The following is a 14,576-nucleotide window of genomic DNA, read 5'->3' as shown; positions in this document are numbered from 1 at the left end:
TTAGCATGAATAGGACCAGATAGGTAATCACAAGCAGGATTTGGCTAGCATGGCTCACAGAGGGAAATGCTCTGGCTCACATTTATTGATAGCAGTGACTGTTGCTTGTGCAATTTCAGTCATAATAAGGATAAAGCCTAGATGCTGCTATGGATTGAAAAACTCATTTAAACCCATACTGTCAGAGTTCCAACATGCTCTTGTTTATATTTGCTACGAACGTGCTTGTGCCGAAGAATAAATTTCAGTCTAGTTTACATGTAAACATGTATATGCATATGCATGTACACATCAAAATGGATGAGTATATTTCTACGTACTTTGGCTTATAAAAAAAACATGAATGGTACATCAAGCTAAGCTTTCATAGCATTTCTGAAGTTTGGCACCCCATTAAAAACTTTAGGAGACATCACAGGGAGTACAGATTCAAGGAGGTGCCAACTGACTGATACTTAGGCATTTTATTAATAACCCAAATGTGTAATGATATAACCTGCCTCCCACCACCACAAAAAAAGTGCAAAAAGAAAAAGAAAAAACTGTATCATGCAAACATGAGAGGGTCTGATCAAACAGTGAATGATCTACACGAGTGGTTCTCAATATTTTTGGGCTCAGGACCCACCTGTAAATGTTTATGGCCTCTTGCAACCCAGTAAATAGTCTGGGGTGAGGTTATGGTAGGATCCTGCCCACCCTGGGGGAGGGAGGAGGGGTTGGGTGCTGCCCAGCGCTCACCCCACAGGGGCAGCTCCTGTGCTGTGGGGCTGGCTGGGCTTGGCTCGGCTCTCCACTCTGGGTGTTGCAACCTCTAGAGTTGCACAGCGCTGCTTAAATTTGGCCCCGCCCCTTTGACTGGACCAAATCTGTGTGAGGGGAATTGTGACCTGGCTCATGGGGTTGCCATGCTACTCACTCAGATTTAGCCTACCTGGAACTCCCATCCTCATGATGGCTGGGCAGAACCTGAGTGCCACTGGGACCCCAGGGGTTGCAATGCTTGGAGTAGGGAGGCAAGCCCAGCTAGCCCCGTGGGACAGGAGTTGTCACAAGACCCTTTGAAACATTCTGTCGACCCAATTTTGGGTCCCCAACCCACAGGTTGAAAAACCCTGCTCTACACAGCTTCCCCTTACAAAAACAAAACAAAAAAAACCAGAAGTTGAATCTGCACCACCAAATTTAGAGGAAAAAGTGTCTGACAGCAACTAGCACGAGAACATCAGATGTAGCATAAACTCCCACTGCTGTTCTGTTCCGTTACAAACAACTACACGGCAGACGGAGCCTAAACTCATTGAACCAATGCATTAAATTACATTTCTAAGTGTTTCACTTTCCCTCCCTTTTAAAAAAAAAAAAAAAAGTACAATCTTTGAAAGCCATATAAGCAAACAAAGCATCATGTCCGATTCTTTACTGACTACAACTACAGTAATGACTCACTTGGCCTCATTAGATTTAGCTGTGTTAGTGAGAAGAAGAGTCAGCAAAATCCAGTACTGTATATGCAGGTAAATAGCTACTAGTCTGTGGAAGGGACATTTGCACACCCAGCACCACCTGAAATCATCATTGTAATGGTCACTAACACATTACTGTCTAAATAATTAAATAAAAAGGACTACATATATAATAAAATTCATATATTTCCCTTTTCATAATTTCTAATTCTTTCCCACTTCAAGCACAAAGTGAACAAGAGGGCAGTTCTCCATCTGTAGGACAACAACAGGAGAATGGAAGACTGAAGGCTCTACAAATCAGTATTTCTAATTTAGAGGTAAAATGTAATAGCCTTGCGGACAGACTCAAGAATCAATGTCCATCACAAGCAGTAGAGACTCCGAAACTTAACACAAAGGGCCATGTACTCCCACTCTTTCCACCTGTGCTAGCAGAGGGAAGCTAAAGCCACCAGAATCTGGTAGGGGGTGTGGAAGTGGGGAGAGGCAGCTGTGCTCCGTTTATCCCCACCCCGCTGCTGTCATAGCCTGTGACTAGGGATTCTGAGGAAGGAAAGGGGATATTACTGAGGCAGGATGGCATGGAGCTGGGGAAGCAGCTGCTGTATGCGGCATGCTCCTCCCTGAACCTGGTGGCGTTCTCTGAGTGAGCTGAAAGCTATACAGCCTTCAAGTAGCATTAACTCCCGCTTCTGCGCTTTCTAACCACATGGGAGCAGGGAAAGGAGAGGCAATACAGGACATTGGTGTGGGGAGGGAGCCAATGACAAGGCAGAGCCATTATGCCAGACAAAAGGAGTCAGCCCAGAAAACACGAAGGAGTCACAACCCTGCTACCTGCCAGTATGCAGCCTGGGTAGGCTCGGTGGGGCTTCCCAGCTGCGCTCCTGAGAAAGGAGACTGGGAAGGAAATTCCATTAGGCAAACCAGAGTTTCCCCCCCGGCTTTTCCTTCTACTATGGATATTTCAGCGCAAAGAGGAGGCCAGGCCCAGAGATCTTCTCTCTTTCATGAACAGATGAATTGTATTTGGTGGAATAACTTTATAAGCCAGTTTCTGTCTAAGCACATTTCTTAATGCAAACACAGGAATTGCCATAAGGCCCATACTCCATCTAGTCCAACAGCCAATCCTTGACAGTGGCCAGCATCAGATGCTTCACTGTAAAGTGCTAAAATCCCTGTAATGAACAATTATAGAATAACATGCCTGCAGGGGAAGTTTCTTCTAACACCCTGTCAGTTAGTGGTTGGTTTCTGTGCTGAAGCATGACTGACTATATCCTTTTATTAACCTATCTAATGTAACAGTGGATGTTCTAAATCATTCATAGAAGTATCTCATCATTTCTTGAGTACTGCTAAAACTGTGGCAATGAGTTCCACATGCAGATTTCCCCACATGGCTCTGGATTTTAAAAGGATTTCTGTTAGCCTTTAGTTTAAATATTTGTTGATGTTCTCTTCTGCAAACTCCCTTTACTCTAACGTTTAGCCAAGGTCACAGTGATAACAGTAGAAGCAAGGCACATCTTCAAGTACACCCTCCCCCGCCCCCCGGTCAGTGCTCAGAAACGTCCCACATGCCGGTAGCTCCCCCAGACGGAAACTCTCTCTCACCTGATATGTTGAGATTCAAGAAGTGCAAGTACTGTATTCCTAACATAAGTAGTTATGGTGTCAATCAAAAAGGCTGTCTCCTAAAAATGGCAGGCACTACTTGCTGGCCCCTTAATGTTCCAGACAGCTTATTTATACTTTAAAAGGGAAACCTAGGGTTTTGTTTTCTTTTAAAAACACATTTGCTTTTAAATAATATTGTTTCCCCCATGATGTTCAGGTGAACACCTCTAAAACTCCAACACATTTTTCTTGCTTTTTGTTAGCAGTCTCTTTTGGAGGGAGAAAAAAATGCATTTGTTGTCTTGAACTTTGGGAATGTGAGTTGTCTTCCACTTTGCTGAGTGAATCTTCACCCTAAGTAAATTGAAACAGGGAGACCTTTTTGAAATAAGCCTTAAAAAGTTTTAATCACACAATTTCTTGCTAGCTTGCAGTCATTCAGTAGCTAGGTGGTTCTAAATAAAGAATTCTAGTCAACAACAGGAAATAACTCCCACAGAAAAAAGGGCAGAATACAAACTCTCACCAACTCTTGTACACAGCTCACAACAGCCTTTTGTTTCATGCACAGTACGTCTAAAATCTTTACTTTTCAGAACATGTTCTTACTAAAAAAGTTTCCTGAACAAGGTTTTCAAAATGGACTTGTTCTCAGTCAGAGACATTTTACAAGTGCCTGACTTTCAGAAAGTGTGGGGCACCTGCTGTCTGAAAATCAGAACACCACAAGTCACCAGCCAATTTTAACAGTTTAGGTCTTTAACATCTAATTTAGAAATAGATCATTCTAGATATTGGTCTGACCCTGGAAACGCTCTTAGTTGCTTGCTTCTTCACCAAGCTATGTTCCCTTCAATGAGACTACATGTTACCAGGATCTGGCCCTTCAAGTAGCACAAGAAACAATACAAATCTGAGTCTACATATTCTGGGGGGGAAAGGAAACATTCATACTGATTCTTTTTACAGCACATTTCTGTAATTCAGATTAACCAGTCCAGATTGATCAACTACTCTGGCCTTCATTCTACAAATTAGACAGATTGACAGGAGGGGAAGATTTTCACTCTGACAACTTCTCGAGGTTCCCCATTCTGTCGAGCCTCCAGTTCAATGTTTCTGTAGAAAAATGCAGAGAAGAGCTATCCCATCTGCATGAGTCAGTTGAAATGGAAGAATTCTGGAAGGGTGACTGAGGGCTTCCCTACACGAGCATTTAATTCATGGCAAGCTGGGGTCTACGCTGAACTAGCCCACTACCTTTCAGCATAGACCCTATTGACATGCACTTACAGTTCCTTTGTGTGCTTTGATTTAGTCCCACTTTGAAATGTGACTAAATCAAAGTGCATTAAGAAACTGTTAGTGTGCAGCAACAGGGTCCACAAGGACCGTCAGCGCAGAGTAGATTTACACTCCAGTTTGCCACAAACTAAATGTTCATGTACACAAGCCCTAACTCAAAGAAGTCCAGCTCAGCCTGGCCAACTGTGGAACAGAAATAGTTCTCTACATTGCTATGTGGAAGACCTGGTTTGTTGTTTCCAAAGCTGGCTGGGGCTGGATTTGTGGTAGATCCAGTGCTCAGTCTCTTCAGGAAGGACTCCAGAAAGGGAGTGCCTTGTGTTGCCCCACAGTAACAAGCAGCATTAATGGGCTCTGGAAGGAACCCAATCTTGCAGAAGTCTTCAGCCAGAAGGATGACCAGGATGCAAACCCTAAAAATATGCTGGGGTACAGAATGGGAGCAAAATGAGGAAGGACCCTCAGAGCTCCAATATAATGAAATAAGAAAATCCAACTTACAAGTAGGAAATTTCCCTTCCTGTGCACACTGATGGGGTGAGAAAACGAAGAGGAATATACGTAGCAAAAGTTAGCACTAACTTTAATGAGAGCAACGACAACTCTACAGCCAAAATCCCGCACTAGCAGAGGTACTGACATCTAGCCAACTGCATCTAGAAAATTTATACAAATCATACGCATTCAGAAATAACTATCTCCATATTCACATAACAAAGCCATTAAGGAGACCTGGGTCAATAATCTGTGTTTTTCGAAGTCTTTCAATTTTCATTTACTTACTCTGTTCCTGTTAACATCCTGGCTGCAAAATGTACTAGGATTTGGGGTAGTGGGGTTTGAGTACACATCCCTGTGCTCTTAGTTAGTGGAAGTTTCCTGTTCCCAGCCTCAAAAAAGAAGGTACAATCTTCTCTGTCAGGAGGAGATTTTAAACTAAAATTTTCTTTAAGAAAAATAAGGCTCTTTACCTAAAAGGTGGATTATCATGCTGTCACAAGATGGACTGGGTCCTTTAAGAAGGAACTGCTCCTGCCCACCTGTGCCACATTAACAGCTTTAGTGTGGCCTGTGATAACAGTAGAAGCAAGGCACATCTTCAAGTACACCCTCCCCTACCCCCCGGTCAGTGCTCAGAAACGTCCCACATGCCGGTAGCTCCCCCAGAAGGAAACTCTCTCTCACCTGATATGTTGAGATTCAAGAAGTGCAAGTACTGTATTCCTAACATAAGTAGTTATGATGTCAATCAAAAAGGCTGTCTCCTAAAAATGGCAGGCACTACTTGCTGGCCCCTTAACGTTCCAGACAGCTTATTTATACTTTAAAAGGGAAACCTAGGGTTTTGTTTTCTTTTAAAAACACATTTGCTTTTAAATAATATTGTTTTAAAGGACCGGGGTCCTATAAGAGCGGAAGGAAGCTACAGTGAAAGGGAGAGGAAGCTGTGGCAGAGAGCAGGAGGCTCCTGCAAGTGACCCTGACTGGGAGAAGGGCTTGAGCCTGGAAGCCAGAGCCAGACAGCTGAAGAAGGCTGAGGGCCAGAACAGTAGAGGGTTTTGACTGTTCACTTCTCAAAGCTGGAGAGCAATGGGCACCAGGAGGTTGTTAGATCCTTTCCTGGAGAAGAAAGGATTCCAGGTGGGAATACTGGGGAGTTTTTGCTGAGAAGAGGAGGGACAGACTCCAGCTAGAAGTCCTTAAACAGCGGGCTGGGACTGAAGAAGAGCCCCAGGACTGGCAGAGCTGAACAGGCGTTGCATTGATGGACTATATTTTGGAACTTAGAGGACACTTGGAATTATTTTATGTATTTGTTATGGACTTAGGACCCAAATCTACCACCTTTACTCAAGTACAGTAGTATTTTGCTCCATAAAAAAAAACAAACCATTTGATTTCTCACCAAATGGCAGAATCAAGTCAAAAGATTAAGGACCCAATCCTGCAATGTAATCCTCACTGATCAAATAGTACCATTTACTTCACTGGGTCTACTCGTGGGAATAAGGATTACTTAGGTGAGTGAAGGTTACAGCATCGGTCCCCATGTATAACCATGCATACTGTGAGACATACAAATATATGGATGATTGACCCACTTGTCCCCCCAGAGCAATTTTGCCAACATGTAGGTAGTTTTAAAATGCATATTATTTACTAGCTATCATATGTTTAGGCATCTTTAGGACATTGTTACAATTTGTAAATATTGTACGTATTTAGAAACCACGTTTTAGGGTTATATATCTCAAGCATTTTTACTTCAAAATGCCAGTGCGATTATACCACATTTTAACTTAATCCCAAAACAAATTTGTTTTTAGAACTCAAAGCCTGGTTTGAGTCATACAACTGCGAGAAGTCAGTCTGAATGGGTAAGCTCACTTTTCTTCCCCCACCCCCCCGCCTTCTTTAAAAATTTACAGAAAAGGTCAAACCAATTTTATTTTGTAAACAGAAATTGGCTCTTAGGCTGAAAATTCTGTATGTAGAGATTTAGCCTGGGATGAAATTTTGTGGCTGTGTTACGAACCCTGAAAAAAGGTGTACAAAGTGTTGATACCATGGTCTTTGCAACTATCAAGAAGCCGTGGTGGTCACTGCTGTAGTGATCGGACCTGACTTTAGCACTTTCAAAAGGAAGAAAAGCTAAACAAATAAGTATCCAGCAGCAAATGCACAAAGTTTATAAGCTCTCAGCTGTTGGCTGAAATACTATAACTATTTCAGTTGATTATCTGACTTTTGAACAAGTACTATACTTCAGTGATATTTCAGCCCACATACACTGACACACACACAATGTCTAAAACTGCCATGATTCATCTTCAGTTCTAGTCATGCTCACAAGTGATGTGGCGTCCTACAGTATCTGCGTAATTTAGCTTCATTTTCCTCAGCCCCCACCGTGCATTAAGCGAAGCTCCAACAAAACACAGTCATCCACCTCCGACTCATCCTCCTACCTGCTTGGAGGATGCATACAGCAGGATACTGATGAATTAGAAAAAAAAACAGGATGACAAAGAGAGAGAGAGAGAGAGAGAGAGATGTTAGAAAGCTTTCTAACATCTTACGGGAGTCAAAAATAATAAGGATAATAATTGAAATAGTCACTGTATTGTGTAGTATTATTGTAGCAACTGCACTTATCTTAATTATTACACATTTCATATTTTTGTGACCTTGTCTTTCAGGGACTGTTCGTATTAGAAAAGATTTCTCTTTCTTTTTTAAGTCACAATCCAAGTTTCATGAAGGCAGCCACAACATCAGCTGCTTCCCACAATAACCTTGTAGTGACCACAAGCTTTCCTACTCTGCCCTGGTCAGACTGCTCTGACTAGGCACAAAAGTTAGTACAACCTCCCTACCAGTGCAATTGTAGACCTCTTGTCTCCATGGCATCCAACGGCTACCAGCCATTATGAATTACGTGTGGTGGTTTTGTGATCCAGCTTACAGATCACTGAAGGCTGAGCGAAACTCCACTCATTGGAGACATTAGGCCGAGTTTGAACAGAAATGAAAGACAAGCTCTTTATTTGACAAATCTCATTATCTCACAGACATTCAAAATACACCCCAGTCACAGAAATACATTACAATGTCGTTCTAAAATTAAAGAGCAGTGATGTTTCAGCATGTAAATGGTGCGTGATTTAGAAAATGTTTACATCCCTTTGCTAACATTTCCAACCCTTTTCTTGTAACTAGATGGAGGGAATAAACACTCATTTTTATTTATTTGTTTACAACTGAAAAATAAAAAAAAAATAAAAAGGTCAGTCGTGTTTCTTTCAGCAGCAGCAGGAGACCAGACACAGTGAGTCACCTTACCTCCCTTAACGTTGCTCTAGAGGGGCTGCGTGACTTCTCTCCCACCCCCAGATGTTATGAAATTGGGAAGAAGGGAAATTAGCATCAGAAGATAGGAGGAGAGAGACAGTTGTGAAATACTATGATGTTAGGAGCCATGGAAGTAGCTAGGTAAAATCTAGAGTAGAAAAGAGCAACAACAAACTAGGAGAATGGATAAGTTCCTCCGTTTACAGGGTCACTGTGTCTGCCCGTCTGTCACCATCACCCACAAAACCAGCCAGCTAGCCAGTGTCATATTGCTGATTCCCCATTCATGATCCTAGCCGACTCAACACCAGCAGGCCAGATCAGAGATTAAGTTCCCTACCTGCCCATGGGCCCTCCCTTGCTCACTGAACTGTCATTCAGCTCTGCCTGCCTGGCTTGCCAGCCGGCTTTCTGCTACATCCCTAGCTGTTGCCGGGCATGTATGATTGACAGGCGTGAGTGCAACGCCTGCTGGGGTGTACAAGCTGGCTGACATGTCAAGACCCAGTGGATGAAGCTCAAGACAAACTGAGTTATCCACAGCCTGCAAAGTTGCACCCTAGTGGTGTGACTGGCCCAGAAGTTAGCACTTTCTCATCAAGCAAGTTCAGTTCAAATCAAACCGCGAATCAGTCAGAGGGACGATAGCAGTCTGGCTGCCTTCCCTCCCTGCCTGCTTTTACCAAAGCCCCGTAAGTGGTGAAAGCCACTCTGGATTTTATTTTCTTAAGGTACATTTTGTTATACTGCATTGGCCCAAATGCCAAATCATTCCCACTGGGTTTTAACTCTCCCTCATTCCACCAAAGAACCTGCTTTCTGCAGGGCTCACCCAGCTTTAGCTCTTAGGCAGTCTGAGAAATACACTGCATTTTCTTGTGTTCATTTGTTCCTACCTCCTCCTTTCCTAGTGCTCACAAATCCCCACAAACAAGTGAAAGAGTTGCCATAGCTTGAGGAGTGAGTGGTCACGGTGAGGAAGCTACTGGGATGTGTGTTAGCTATACAGTAGAACCTCAGAGTTATGAGCACCAGAGTTACGAACTGACCAGTCAACTGCACACCTCATCTGGAACAGGAAGTACACAACTGGGCAGCAGCAGAGAACAAAACAAAATGCAAATACAGTACAGTACTGTGTCAAATGTAAACTAACAACAAAATAAAGGGAAAGCAGCATTTTTCTTCTACATAGTAAAGTTTCAAAGCTGTATTAAGTCAATGTTTAGCTGTAAACTTTTGAAAGAACCACCATAATGTTTTATTCAGAGTTACGAACAACCTCCATTCCCGAGGTGTTCGTAACTCTGAGGTTCTGCTGTACACGAGGGCTGGAGGAAAACCAAGTCATGAGTTGGGAGGGTGCTGACTGCAGTCCCACATGGCTGTTTGACGTGACATTAACACCTAAAGGCCCCAAGACAACTGGGACTTGTGTTAAGGCACAGTACAGACAGGATATGTCTAAATTGTAATCCAAAGTGTGAACACAGCACGGATAGGTATAGCCATACCAGCATGGCTACAAATGGCAGCAAAGATCCACTGGTACGGGTTGTACAGGCAAGCTGGGGACACCAGGTATGCGCTCCTGTTGCTAGCCAGTGCCAATGCCCATCCCATCACTATTTTAAGACGTACTTGTACAGGGTTGTCTACCTGTTTCTTCAGTCACACCTCTGGTTGCAATGTAGACCTACTCTAAGAGACAGAGATTACAAACTAAACAGAAAAGACAAAGGCTAGGAGAAAGGAAGGAAGGACTAACCCCATTGTACAGATGGGGAACTGAGGCAAAGAGAAATTAAGTGACTGAAGAACATAAGAACGGCCATACTGTGTCAGACCAAAGATCCATCAAGCCCAATATCCTGTCCTCTGACAGTGGCCAATGGCAGGTGCCCCAAAGGGAATGAACAGACAGGTTATCATAAAGTTATCCATGCCCTGTCACCCAATCCCAGCTAGGATTGGGACACCAAACAGAGGCTAGGGACACCATTTTTACCCATCCTGGCTAATAGCCATTGATGGACCTATCTTCCATGAATCAATCTAGCTCCCTTTTGAACCCCATTACAGTACTGGCCTTCACAACACCCTCTGGCAAGGAGTTCCAGAGGTTGACAGTGCGTTGTATGAAAAAAAAAAACTTTCTTGTGTTTGTTTTAAACCTGCTGCCTATTAATTACATTTGGTGACCCCTAGTTCTTGTGTTAGGAGAAGGAGTAAATAAACACTTCCTTATTTACTTTCTCCACACCAGTCATGATTTTATAGACTGCTATAATATCCCGCCTTAGGTTGTCTCTTTTCCAAGCTGAAAAGTCCCAGTCTCCTTAATCTCTCCTCATATGGCAGCCGTTCCACACCCCGAATAATTTTTGTTGCCCTTTTCTGAACCTTTTCCAATTCCAATATATCCTTTTTGGAGATGGGGCGACCACATCGGCACGCAGTATTCAAGACGGACTAGGATGCACTCTCAACGTGTCTCCAATTGGGCCTCCCGCCCCAAGCCTCAGAGAACGTAGTTGCTCATTATTTCAGCTCTTCCTGTCCAAAGGTAGGGAAGCTGTTGGTCTCCCATGTGGCCATGCATTAGGTTGTCAGCCCAGACTGTTTTAGTTAATTTACTCAAGAAGGTAAGGGGCAGACCTCCTTGTGCAAAGGTTTACACTGTGATCTGAGAAATAGCACTCGTAATTCTATACAGTGGCAGGAAAATCCACCGGGGAAATCATGTTAATTCATGGGGATTTTCCCTTCTCCCCTCCAGCAAGTGTTAGAGCCAAAAAATTCAGAATGAGCCTCTGTTAAATATCTCCTGGTTAGGCTAACAAAATGGGTCAGCGTCGGTGAGCCCACTGTCTCCCTAATAATGGGGTTTACAGTTCTCAGCTTCTCTGAAACATGAGAAAAGATGCTTCAGGGCTTAGCTAAAGATGGCAGGTTCATCAGCCTGTGCCCACAAGAAGAGCCGAAGCAGAGAAAAAAAAACAAACAAACCTGTTTCGTCACTATCATCGTTTCTTCCCAGTAGAGATATAACAACCCCACCTCCAAACTTTGCACTGTATCTTGACCATGGTCTAACCAAGCCGCGAAAGACTTTTCACATGACAAAACCACCAAAAATCAGTTCAGTCATTTGTGCGACAGAGAACACACGTGCAGTTTCAAACCCATTCACAAAAAACTGTTGCCACGCTAACTTTCAGCAAAGATTTTTTTAAAAACGAGTAACACCAAAGCTCTGAGAACCAAACGCTACAAACATTGCACCACAATGGAGTCCATTCTTCTCCCCATGCACGTGCATAACCCATTAACATGAATGGGAGTTGAGCTTGAACAGAGAACATTGTAGCCTAGTGTTTTATAGTTCTGAGCTGTGCATGCTTTTTTCCCCTCCCAGATTCGGCCAAGGAGAGCCAAGCTCCCAGAGTGCTGATCTGCCGCTTTCAATATGGATTCTGATTAGCCAATTCACTCCTGGCTATTTTGAAAGATTTTGGTAATTATTCTTCCTCAACTGATATACATCCCTAGTGGATTAGGTCACAACACACTTGTGTACAAACTGATGTAACAGAGATATCTTTAACCAGCTAAATAAAGGCATACCTTCTCAATACAGAAAGCAACTTAACTGGACTCATACATGGAGACTAAGGGCTACTTATTGAAGCAGTCTAGATACAGAAGTGTAACATCCACAAAAAAAAGAACGTTAGAACTTTGAAAGAGAAACTATGCACAGCCATCTGTATGTTAATTAAAAAAAGCTGCACTGTCATACACTTTTGGTTAATTTTGTTTGCTAGTTGTGTAGATCACAACAGTTCCCAAATAGTTACAGTTATACAACAACCGTCTCCGGGAGGCACAAAGGTGATTCAGTCTATGGGATGGAAAGGAGTTGAAAAGGGTAATTTCTCCTGCACATAAAAGAAAGCAGAGCCCTTGTCCGCTCAAGTCAGGCCTATTTGCTTTAGTCATTAGAAATGTACAAAAGTTATTTTTACACACACGGCTAAGAATTGCAGCATAGATGGCTGATTTAGTGCCGATGACTCTAAGCTTCTGAACCCTGGGGTAATGCCACCTACCGTGGCCTGCGTTCTGCTAGAATTTCTAGAGTTATTTGCTTCTTAAACCACCCCCCCCCCAAAAAAAACAAAACTAAACTAAAAAACTCGAACACACACAACCACTCTATGACGACCTGACTTCAGAAAATGCCCTTTTTACTTCCCATATTTAAAACAAGATTTGCTTTACGGACTATGGCCCTGATCCTGCAAACATGTATTTAACATAAGCATGTGAGTAGTACAACTGAAATCAAGCATTTGCAGGACTGGAGCCTATTCTTCTTGTTGCATTAAAGAATATATTATAGAGTTATGAATATAATAATAAAAAAGCTAACATGAGGTTTGACTGTGACACAGAATTCCACCCCCTCCACACCCCCCAAGCTGACAGAAAAACATTTACAATTTAAAAAATATTCTGTATATGATAAGGACTTGGCTAGATCAAGCTCCATTAACAGCTTTAGACCATGTTGGTCTTAAAGCCTGGAAACAGACTGGTGTCATTTAATCTCCTAGATTAAAATCACTTAGCGAATATTGTATTGTTTTACTGTCCTTGCTGTCATTTCAGCATTCAGGGGCCTCACTGGAGTTCTTCTGCTGGGTAGTTTACAAGCTAATGAAACCTAGCACAGGAACAGCTGCCTGAATGTATGTCAAACTGCATCTGGCACCCATCTATCTTCCAGCCATCTAAATTCACCTCTGAAATCATACAAAAGCAGCCGCAGAGCTCCCTGCAGCCACTCCAACACACCAGTCTTTGTCTCATCAAGCCTGTTAAGCAATTTAGTTTTTAATTTGCCTTGTATTTTATAGTGGCAGCTTTTCAAAGGAAGGGGAGAAGTTAAAAAAAAAAAAAAAAAAAGAGTATGTGTATAGAAAAGAAAGCCTTAAAAAAAGTACTGTCAAGCTCTGACTATCATTAAACCAGTTTTGGCTGAAACTGTATGTTTAGGGGTTTTCCAATGGAGACACTCTGGTGCCTGCAACACCCAGACAGGGAGGGGAGACTGCTATACAATTCTTGAATTGTTGTCATGGCTATTAAATATGCTGTAGTACAAATACCCACCAGGGCTGAAGGTTTTCAGTGCATTGGCTCTGGAGAGGTATAAAAAAATACTGGTATTAACTAGCAGATAATTTACAGTTACAAACACTGAACAGAAGATTAAGGCAGTGTTGGAAAACGGTTATTAAATCCCCCTTATCCCTCACAATTATTTTGCTTAAGTATCTTGTAAGTTAAAAACATTTGACATTTATCTTTAGTGTTCAATTGACTGAATTGCCCTTAGAATTTGGGGAACTACTTTCTGTCCTCCGAGAGCACACACTCACGCATGCACCCCCAGAGCCTTGCAGCTTTATGGCTTGCTACACTTGGGCAAAGATGTCTGCGGCACTGATGCAGACAAGCCACAAGCTGCTGACTAAAACAGGCAAATGAAAAACAAAGTGAGTGAGTGAAAATGAAACTTCTCGTTTCTCCCAATAATAGGGTGTATTTTTCATTTGCGACACAAGCACAATTAAGGGTAATGCTTGCAAAAGCTGCTCAATAGACAAAGTCAGGTACAGCATGGGCAGCAGCCATACAAGTGTCACTGCACGGCCTTCGTCAGTGCACACTGACAGGCAGGCCCACCTCTAGAAGGAAAAGGCCTGGCCCTAGTGTCTGAACACAAACTCTGGGCTGGAGCCAGGAACTCCCCAAGTTCTAATCACCGTTCCCTCTAAGCTATGTGCGTGTGTACACAGATCCTAAACCCCGCGCACATGGCGAAACCCCGCACTCACAATTTGCATAGAAGAAATTTTTTGCGCATACAGCCTGTCAAAAATTAGAGGGAACATTGGTTCTAATCCTGGCTCTGTCTTTCACCCTGAACATGGGCATGTCACTTAGGAATGAATTTTCAAAGCAGCTTGCATGTACATGCAACGGGGCTTGTAGACACATGCTCTTCCGCACACATTGGGGGCATCAGTTTTCAAAGATTTATGTGGGCATCTAGACAGACTGAAAAACTGGACAGCCATTGTGTGCAGCCCACCCCTGGGTCGGCAGAGATTGCAGCTGCATGCACAACAGCGGGATCTTGAAACAGGGGCGTGTGTGCCTTATCCAGCTCACATGCCTGCTTCTCCTCCCTGGGGGCATCGGCAGCTCAGATTGTCATTGTACCACAGGGCCACCAGTAGATGAAGCACCAGGCTG

General features: G+C 43.0%; 1 protein-coding gene across 7 annotated transcripts in view; it reads right to left on the bottom strand.

Moving 5' to 3' along the window:
- Positions 1 to 14,576, bottom strand: part of SERTAD2 (SERTA domain containing 2) — a 183,860-nt gene that overhangs the window by 33,825 nt on the left and 135,459 nt on the right. Inside the window, exons 2-4 of one of the 7 annotated variants that reach the window (XM_073339480.2) lie at positions 7,249 to 7,394; positions 4,623 to 4,821; positions 3,090 to 3,446 (exon numbers count right to left, since the gene is read on the bottom strand). The exons of 4 other annotated variants lie outside the window; for them this stretch is intronic. The gene's annotated coding sequence lies outside the window, so the exon portion shown is untranslated. Of the gene's footprint in view, positions 1 to 3,089; positions 3,784 to 4,622; positions 4,822 to 7,248; positions 7,395 to 14,576 lie in introns of those variants that run through there. 2 more of the 7 variants (XM_073339483.2, XM_078852344.1) reach the window with 2 other exon arrangements.

This window comes from Lepidochelys kempii, chromosome 3 (genome assembly GCF_965140285.1).
Source record: "Lepidochelys kempii isolate rLepKem1 chromosome 3, rLepKem1.hap1, whole genome shotgun sequence".
Classification (NCBI taxonomy): Eukaryota; Metazoa; Chordata; order Testudines; family Cheloniidae; genus Lepidochelys; species Lepidochelys kempii.
Note: the sequence above shows the minus strand (reverse complement) of the source record. Positions and strands in the feature narration are given on the sequence as shown.